At 52.5% G+C, this 8,280-nt stretch overlaps 1 long non-coding RNA gene across 1 annotated transcript; it reads left to right on the top strand.

Moving 5' to 3' along the window:
* The first annotated feature begins 768 nt into the window (after positions 1-768).
* LOC129023253 (uncharacterized) lies at positions 769-6,630 on the top strand. The gene is made up of 6 exons (XR_008496738.2): positions 769-882; positions 1,662-1,696; positions 2,021-2,176; positions 2,546-3,660; positions 3,960-4,152; positions 5,678-6,630. It is a non-coding gene; the product is annotated as an uncharacterized LOC129023253 (long non-coding RNA).
* The last annotated feature ends 1,650 nt before the right edge of the window (positions 6,631-8,280 follow it).

The raw sequence follows: 8,280 nt of genomic DNA, 5'->3' as shown, positions 1-8,280 counted from the left end.
AAATATTTTTTTTCACCTTTGCTCAGTCGAAGGTAAAAACAAGAATTATGATGGTTGTCACGACAGCACGACATTGTATTATCGGTTTGGATTTTTATGGCATGTGAAGTCATAATGACCTCAGCTAAGTGTGATCCTAGCTTCCCGTAGCCTCTCACCCTCCATATTGTGCTGTAAGCAGATGAGCCTTCCTGTTTAACTCAGGCCTTGGCCGTATGATCCGTTCAGGCCAATGGAACATGCTGGACCAAGGAGAGCTTTAAATGTGCTCTGGTGGCTTGCTTTACCCCAACCCCAGCCTTGGCCCCTTGAGGGCTCTCAGGGACAGTGCACCTCATGGAGGGAGAGATTGGGCTGCAATGCAGGCAGCCCCAGGGAGGCCTCACCCAGCCACCCCCATGGTGGGCTCCAGAGCCTCAAGGCCCAGCAGAGGTGGCCTGAACTGAGGCAAGAGGCCAGGCATTTACACCTATGCATTGACCGGTCGCCACATGCAGGCTCCTCCTGGGGAAGGGACGGCCTTGGGCATGGCAGCTCCCTTCAGCCAAGGTCAATTCCTGGAGCAAGATGTCACTGTGAGCTACCAGCGGCCCATGCCTCAGCAGCAGAGGAGCAGATGCCTTGCTCCTGCAGGGAGCTGGGGGTGCCCCGACTAGCCACTGCACAGATTAACCTTCCATTCTTAAGCACCTATTGATGCAAGTTGCTGTAACCGCTGTGACCACAACAGTACCGGGGACCACTATCAGCACCCCTCGGGAGCCCCGTGTGCCCAGGGTAGTGCTGCCACAGGAAGCTGCCAGGCTTGGGCCCAGGTCTGTGACTCCAGCACCAACATTCTCAGCTGCTGAGATTGGACCAAGCCTGGGCGGGCACGTGGCTGTGAGTTGGGGGGCACCTCTCCCAGGACGGGGGCATCTAAGCCAGCCTCACATGTCTGGGGAGTAACGGCACAGAGTATCCGAGGGTTGGCCCGTTACTACAGGCTGACGGGCTCTGACTATTGTGGTTTTAGATTGTCATCTTGTGTGCCTGTGTGTGCCAGAAGCTTTTACTCTTCTAAGAGGGAAGCAATTTAGAAAATGATTCAGCAAATAGTTTGGCAGATGTTTCCTTGGGCTGCAGGCTGGGGAACGTGCCTCGTTTTTGGGATGGATCAAATCTGGCCTGGTTCCCACCCCTGTGGTACTTGGGGCCCCTCCACTCTGCCTTCCCTGGAGTGGGGCAAGATGAGGTCCCTCCTCTCAGGGGGAAGAAAGGAGGCGGTGGTTTTGTGGATTGTGAGGTTCTACATAGGTCAGGGATGCCGCTCGAGTCTGAGGCCTGGGGACATAGAGGCAACAGGGTGTGGCCCGTGACCTCCAGAAGGAAGCACCACAGGCCAGTGGGGAGGCAGCCATGCCAGCTGACACTCACAGGGGTACCTAGGCATGCCACGACTCAGGAAAGCACAGAGGGTTGGGAGGGGCCGGCCTCCTTGAGGAGGTGACGTGGGAGCTGGGTTTTGAACATTGAATAGGAGTTCGCCAACTGGCCAAGAAGGAGTGTGGGAAGAGCATGTGCAGAGCTGGAGGCGTGGGGCCCGGGATGTCTCTGGTAGGGGTAGTGAGAGAATGGCATGAAGTACTCAGCCTTGTTTTCACACTTTCTGGCTCCCCCAGATTGTCTCTGGACTATCAAGAGAGAAGGTCCTGAGGTTAGTAGGGCACACAGTTCCTAGCAAGGGTGGAAAAGAGAAGTGAGGGAAAGGGGAAGGCCCACTCACACCCTGAGCAGGACCCGTGCTGAGCACCACCCTGTGCTGGGTGGGGGTGGGGAGGCTGGGGAGGAGTGGTCCTCGAGGGCGTGGGGTCGCATGGAGCGTGCAGCATCAGCCTCTCCGGGGCCACCTTCAGCCTCAGCCAGCACCCTGGGCCCACGTGGTGGGCGATGGCGGCTCCCGACTCCCTGTGAGGATGGTGGACCCTTGCCCAGCCACCCATGTGGACGGCCCCCTCTCAGTGGCCTGGGGCCTTCTAAGATCCTGCAGGGAGGATGGAACCCTCCGCAGGACAGGTGGGGTGTTTGTGAGACCCTCCCTGATGCTAAAAACAGCAAGATCCCAGGGGCACAGGACAGTGGCTGGATATGCAGCTGGGCATCGATGGCCTGGACATCCAGAGTGGGCCATGGCAAGGTCAGTGCTGTGTAGGACCCATAGGCAGAGTCAGGTGGCTGTCACCTGGGATTTGGATGGATGATTCTGGTGGTTCTGTCGAGAGGGAATGGCATGGGGAGACCCCACACTGGGTGCCCCTCTCCCCAGGCACTCACATGCAGGGAGGCCTGAGCAAGGATGGGGGTGGTCGGTCGGGTGGGGAGATGAGGGCCTGAATCCATGAGGGCCTCAGAGGCCCACCTGGCAGCTTGAACCCTTCCATCCCCATGATAGGGATGAGCGGCTGCAGCGCTGGGGTGAGCTGCCCTGATCACGGGGCTGAGTAGCAGTGCAGGTCATTCATTCACTCAACAAAACTTCTTTTAAAAAATTTATTTATTTATTTAGTAAAAGATGAGGTCTTGCTATGTTGCCCAGGCTGGCCTCGAACTCCTGAACTCAAGCAATCCTCCTGCCTTAGCCTCCCAAAGTGCTGGGATATAGGCGTGAGCCACTGCACCCAGCCTCACTCAACAGACTTTCATGGAGGGTCTGCTAAGTACCAGGTAACAACAAAACGAAACAGGTGTGACCTCTGGCCCATTTGGGGCTGGTGGTCTGTTGGGAACATGACAGAACTTGAAAACACACACAGGATACAGAGGGTGGTTGTAAAGCGAGCTATTCACGTTATCGAGGTGGCTGGCATTCACAGTGGGGGAAAAGAAAAGGGATGGAGGGAAAACAGTGGCTCATGGGGAGGGAGAATGGGGGGATCCGTCTAAATGGGGAGAAGGGACCTCTGCAGGAAGGAATGAGCTAACGGCGAGGCAATCGCTGGCTGGGAGGGTGCCCAGAGGAGATGCTGTGGATTCAACTTCCTTCATCCTCACAGCAGCCCTAAGGCACACTACTAGCTGTCCATTTCACAGAAGATGAAAACCGAGGCCCAGAAAGGTTAAGCGCATTGTCTGAGGTCACAGAGCCCAGGAGTGACAGGGACAAGTTTATGACCCAGCGTGGCCCTTAGTGACTCTGCTGCTCTGTAGGAAATACCCTGGGAGCCTGGGGTGGGGTCAGGCACAGGGCAAGGGTTTTGAGCAGAAGGAACCACTCCTGGGAAGTGCAGACGCGGCGGTGGAGTGGAGACGCGGTGGTGGAGAGCAGACGCGGCGGTGGGCGGTGGAGTGGAGACGCGGTGGTGGGGTGGAGACGCGGTGGTGGGGTGGAGACGCGGTGGTGGAGGGCAGACGCGGGGGTGGGCGGTGGAGTGGAGACGCGGTGGTGGGGTGGAGACGCGGTGGTGGGGTGGAGACGCGGTGGTGGGGTGGAGACGCGGTGGTGGAGGGCAGACGTGGCGGTGGGCGGTGGAGTGGAGACGCGGTGGTGGAGTGGAGACGCGGCGCTGGAGGGCAGACGCGGGGCTGGAGTGGAGCCGCGGCGCTGGAGGGGAGACCCGGCGCTGGAGCTCTGAGCACCCAGGCCTTGCTGCACTGTGACTTCATGAGCATTGGGGGTGGAAGGTAGGGCGTCTCCCTCTGGCCCCTCCCCACCTGTCTTCTACAAAAAGCCTGATCTTGGCATCTCATGGTGAAGGGTCGATTGTGTTCTGCCGGGTTTGCTCTGTTTGGGGACCATCGAGGGCATCTCTGAAATGGGGCTTGGATTCTGGAACGCAAGGTCTAACATGCCGTGCAAACAGTGGCTGGCACGGCACCCACCTTCTGTCCGTGGCTGGTTCAAGGGGGCACTTTTGCGTGAAGACTTTCCTCAAAATGCAAAACAGTAGATGCGACCTCATCAGGCTTGTCCTTCCTTTCAGAACAGCCCTGGAGTTCAATGCTGGATTCAACCTGGGACTCAGACCCTTACTGCTCATTGAAGACAGCCAGACCTCACGCCACAAATCTTAGGCTAAGCAAGAGAATCCAGACGCAAAACGCGACATACACAAATGATTCCCTGATAATGGAGTGCAGGACAGGCACAGCCAAGCTCTGCGGATAGACGGCAAGGTGGTGGTTACCCCTGGGGTGGGCCAGGGATTGACGGTCCAGGGGCACGAGGGAACATTCTGGGGTGACGGAAATATTCTGTATCTTAACAGGGGTTTGGCTTCATCAGGTGAATTTATTTATGGAAGTGAATTGTACTTAAGATATGGGCCTTTTACTATATATAAATTATACCTCAATAATAAAATAAAATGGGCATAAAAAGATTGCCAGGTGAAGAGAAGGAAAGGTTTCCAGCCAGTAAAGATCAGAGGCAGAGGCATGGAGGCCTCAGGGGGAATGGTGTGCTTGGCGGAAATGGAATTATCTTGTTGGGCCAGATTATTAGGGAATTTGCTGTGGACCGAATGTTTGTTGTCACCTCCAAATCCACACGTAGAAACCTAAATCCCTAATGCAATGGTATTTGGAGATGGGGCTTTTGGGAGGTAATTAAGTCACAAGAGTGGGGCGTTCATGATGGGATTAGTGCCCTTATGAAAGAAACCCAGGGAGTTAGCGTGTGTGTCATCTCTCTCTCTCTCTCTCTTCTGTGTTGTGTGAGGACACAGGATCTTCCAACACCTTGATCTTGGACTCCAGAACTCAGAGAGAGAGAATTCTGTTGTTTCAGCCCCGTCTAATGCATTCTGTTCCAGCAGCCTACCCACACTGACAAAGACAGAATTTGATTTAAGGGCAATCTAGTTCCAGCTTCCCATTTTACAGATAAGTAAAAAGGCCAGAAGGAGTGATAACTTGTCCACATCTGTGCAATTTGCCAGTGGCAGAGCTACGACTCCAATTTAGGGTGTTCTTCCACCCCTGATATGTGTGTGTGTGTGTGTGTGTGTGTGTGTGAGATTGGGGGGATTTGGAGAGAGCAGTGATTCCATTGGGGTCATAGTTGTTGAAGGAAAAGAGCAATTCACCCTGATCTGTGTTCATGCCCCCCAAATGGGCCAGCTGTATTAAAATAACTCTTAAAAAAATGCAATTTCACCCCAATCTACCACTCCAAGAAGCCAACCCTGGCTGTTTGCCTCTACCCGCTCTCTGCCCTCTGCCATGTGAGTAACAATTTGGCACAATGTTTCTGCACCAGGGACTGAGCCAAGCTCTCTACCTAACTTGCTCTTGCCATCCTCCTGGCAAGCTGCATGGCGTGGTTATTGCCCTCCCCATTGTAGGAGGAGGAACCTGCAGCTCAGGCGAGTGAGGCTCTTTGCCTGCAATTATATGACAGTAGGTGGCTACTGGGCATCACAGGCAGGTTGAAGTGCTATTAGGATTTGGACCCTGGTTCTTACAGCCTTGGCAGTTGCTTCTGCTGCTGCCGGGAAAACTGAACTCCCACATACTTACGTGGCTGGTAGCTGCTCCTCGTCCAGGTCTCAAATCAAAGGTCAACGCCTTCAAGAAGGCTTCCTTAACCCATTCCATCTCAGCCTTCAGCACTTTCCAGTACATTCCATCTTTTATTGTCTTCAGAACACTTGTTTTATTAACGTATCTTGTTTACTTATGTGTTTATTATCCCTATTAGAATGTAAGTCAAGGCCGGGGGCAGTGGCTCACGCCTGTAATCCCAGCACTTTGGGAGGCTGAGGCAGGCGGATCACCTGGGGTCAGAAGTTCAAGACCAGCCTGGACAACATGGTGAAACCCCATCTCTACTAAAAATACAAAAATTAGCCAGGTGTGGTGGCGGGTGCCTGTAATCCCAGCTACTCGGGAGGCTGAGGCAGGAGAATCACTTGAACCGGGGAGACAGACGTTGCACTGAGATTGCACCACTACACTCCAGCCTGTGTGACAGAGCAAGACTCTGTCTCAAAAAAGAAAAAAAGAATGTAAGTCAAGAAAGAAGGAGCCTCAGCCAGGTGCAGTGGCTGATGGCTGTAATCCCAGCACTCTGGGAGGCCAAGGTGGATGGATCACCTGAGGTCAGGTTTGAGACCAGCCTGACCAACATGGAGAAAGCCATCTCTACTAAAAATACAAAAGTAGCCAGGCATGGTGGCACATGCCTGTAAACCGAGCTACTCGGGAGGCTGAGGCAGAAGAATCGCTTGAACCCAGGAGGTGGAGGTTGTGGTGAGCAGAGATAGCACCATTGCACTCCAGCCTAGTCAACAAGAGTGAAACTTTGAGGAAAAAAAAAAAAGAGAAAGAGGAAAGAAAGAAGAAAGGGAGAGGAAGAAAGGAAGAAAGAGTGAGCCTCATTTATATACTCCTGTTGAACCAACATATATTGAGTATATGTTGAATACATAAGTGAATGAGTGAATGAATGAATGTCACCTCATCCTGTGCCTTTCCACCAATTTCCAATAGTCTGCACTTTCTTGCTATAGCCTTTACTTGGGAACTTAGGTCATTTCCATTTTTGCACTATTGCATATCCTGTTACAATCAATGATGCTATCACATTTGCGCATTTTTGTAAAATCATGGCTGTGTGTACCCCATGAATAAAGACGCTTAAAACAACAATTGAGATGAACGTTTTGTGAGGGTTCTTGTCACAAGAGGTCCCCCATGTTCCAAAGCCCTGCTCTATTCCAGGCTCTAGGTGCACTCTTTCTTCCTGCCTCATTTTGTCCTTGCCTTGCTTGCCTGCTCTGAGAATCAAAGAGGAGCATCTTTTATATGCAAACGACATGGTTTCGCTAATAAGATGTAGAAACAGCTCCACCAGGCCATGGGTTCTGCTATCTGAATTCCCGAGGTAAAGAAGAGCGGACTCTGTTCAGCTCTTCTGAAACAAGAGCCAGGAGGTTGCTGCCCCTGGAAATTAAATCGCTGTCTGTGGTGGAGATTAGTGAGTTGGTGATGAGCTCGGGTGTCGGGGCTGGCCTTCGGTTCGTGGCTCTGCCACTTGTGAGCTCATACAGCTGAGTGAGTCCCTTCAGCTCTCGGCATCTCCATCTCCTCATCGGTAAAATCGGGCTAACGAGGGGAGTGGCTATAGAGGGCTGTTGAGAGCGTCGCATGAGAGGCTGTGAAGTGACTGGCAGCTGGTGCTTGCACTAGAAACACTCTCCAACAGGCAGCCTCGGGGCTCCCGCCACTGTCTGCGGTCTGTGATAATGAGACATTGGTCCTGAGAGCCTCTGCTCCCTGGGCTGCCCTCCTGGCCCCATGATCCCCCATATCCTGCCTTCCTGTGGCCACCTGCTAAATCAGCCAAGTCCCTGGACCCTTGGGATTTAACCAAAAGGTCCTTAGAAGGGATGACAGCTCCCAAAGATGTGATTTGGACACTGCAATTGCAGATGTAGCACTGCCAGGTGGCTATGACTGCCAGATGCCACATGGCATTCTTCTTCATTCATTCAACTATGTGCCTGTGTGATTAGAGACCCTGGGGCCCGTCCATCTATGGAAGACACAAAGGACACCTGGACTACAGGGGCTGCCGCTGCCCAGGGTGCCGCAGGGAGCACGGGGCTACCAGGTGGCGGTTTGTCTCTGTGCTATACTTTCACATCATGTTCCTCTAATTATTTCCTTGAGTTAATTTACATTTATCATAGTTACAATTCGCTGTGTTGTGCTCCTAATTTGCAGAAATGCTTCAGCAGCTCAGAATTGATCCATTAACGCACAACGGTGTGATTAAGATGGTGGAACGATGGTGAGAACGCAGAATGAGCTCGCAATCATAAACCAAGTGAGAGGCGTCTGTGTTGGTCCTGAGAGGAGAACCTCCTGAAAGATGACTTTCCACAAGTGGCCCAAACACACAAGCATGAGTTAAAATACAGCAAGTCCACGTTTCTGAAAAATGGATTGCATAATAGCCGTGAACTCACCCCTTAGAACTTGCAGTTCATTATCTGTTGTGAAGCTTTGTCAAACAGCCTCCTGAAGTGGAGGAACGCTTCATCTCTTTTTCAAGGAAAGTGTGGGGATCTCTCTGGCAAGGAAATTGCATTTCAAGCACGAAACCAGGTGTGCCCATGCAAAATTGAGTAATTTCACTAATAAAGGCTGAAATGAGACAAAAACAACATCATTCAAAGTTGCTCTTTCTGTAACGAAAGCAGAGGAGGTGAAGTGGCTGCTGAGGAGGTAGTAAAAGCAACCCCCAAATTAATGCCAAATGTGATGCTTGGGGAGAAAACTAAAGGACCAGCAAAATCC

The sequence above is a fragment of the Pongo pygmaeus genome, chromosome 23 (genome assembly GCF_028885625.2).
Source record: "Pongo pygmaeus isolate AG05252 chromosome 23, NHGRI_mPonPyg2-v2.0_pri, whole genome shotgun sequence".
Taxonomy (NCBI): domain Eukaryota; kingdom Metazoa; phylum Chordata; class Mammalia; order Primates; family Hominidae; genus Pongo; species Pongo pygmaeus.
Note: the sequence above shows the minus strand (reverse complement) of the source record. Positions and strands in the feature narration are given on the sequence as shown.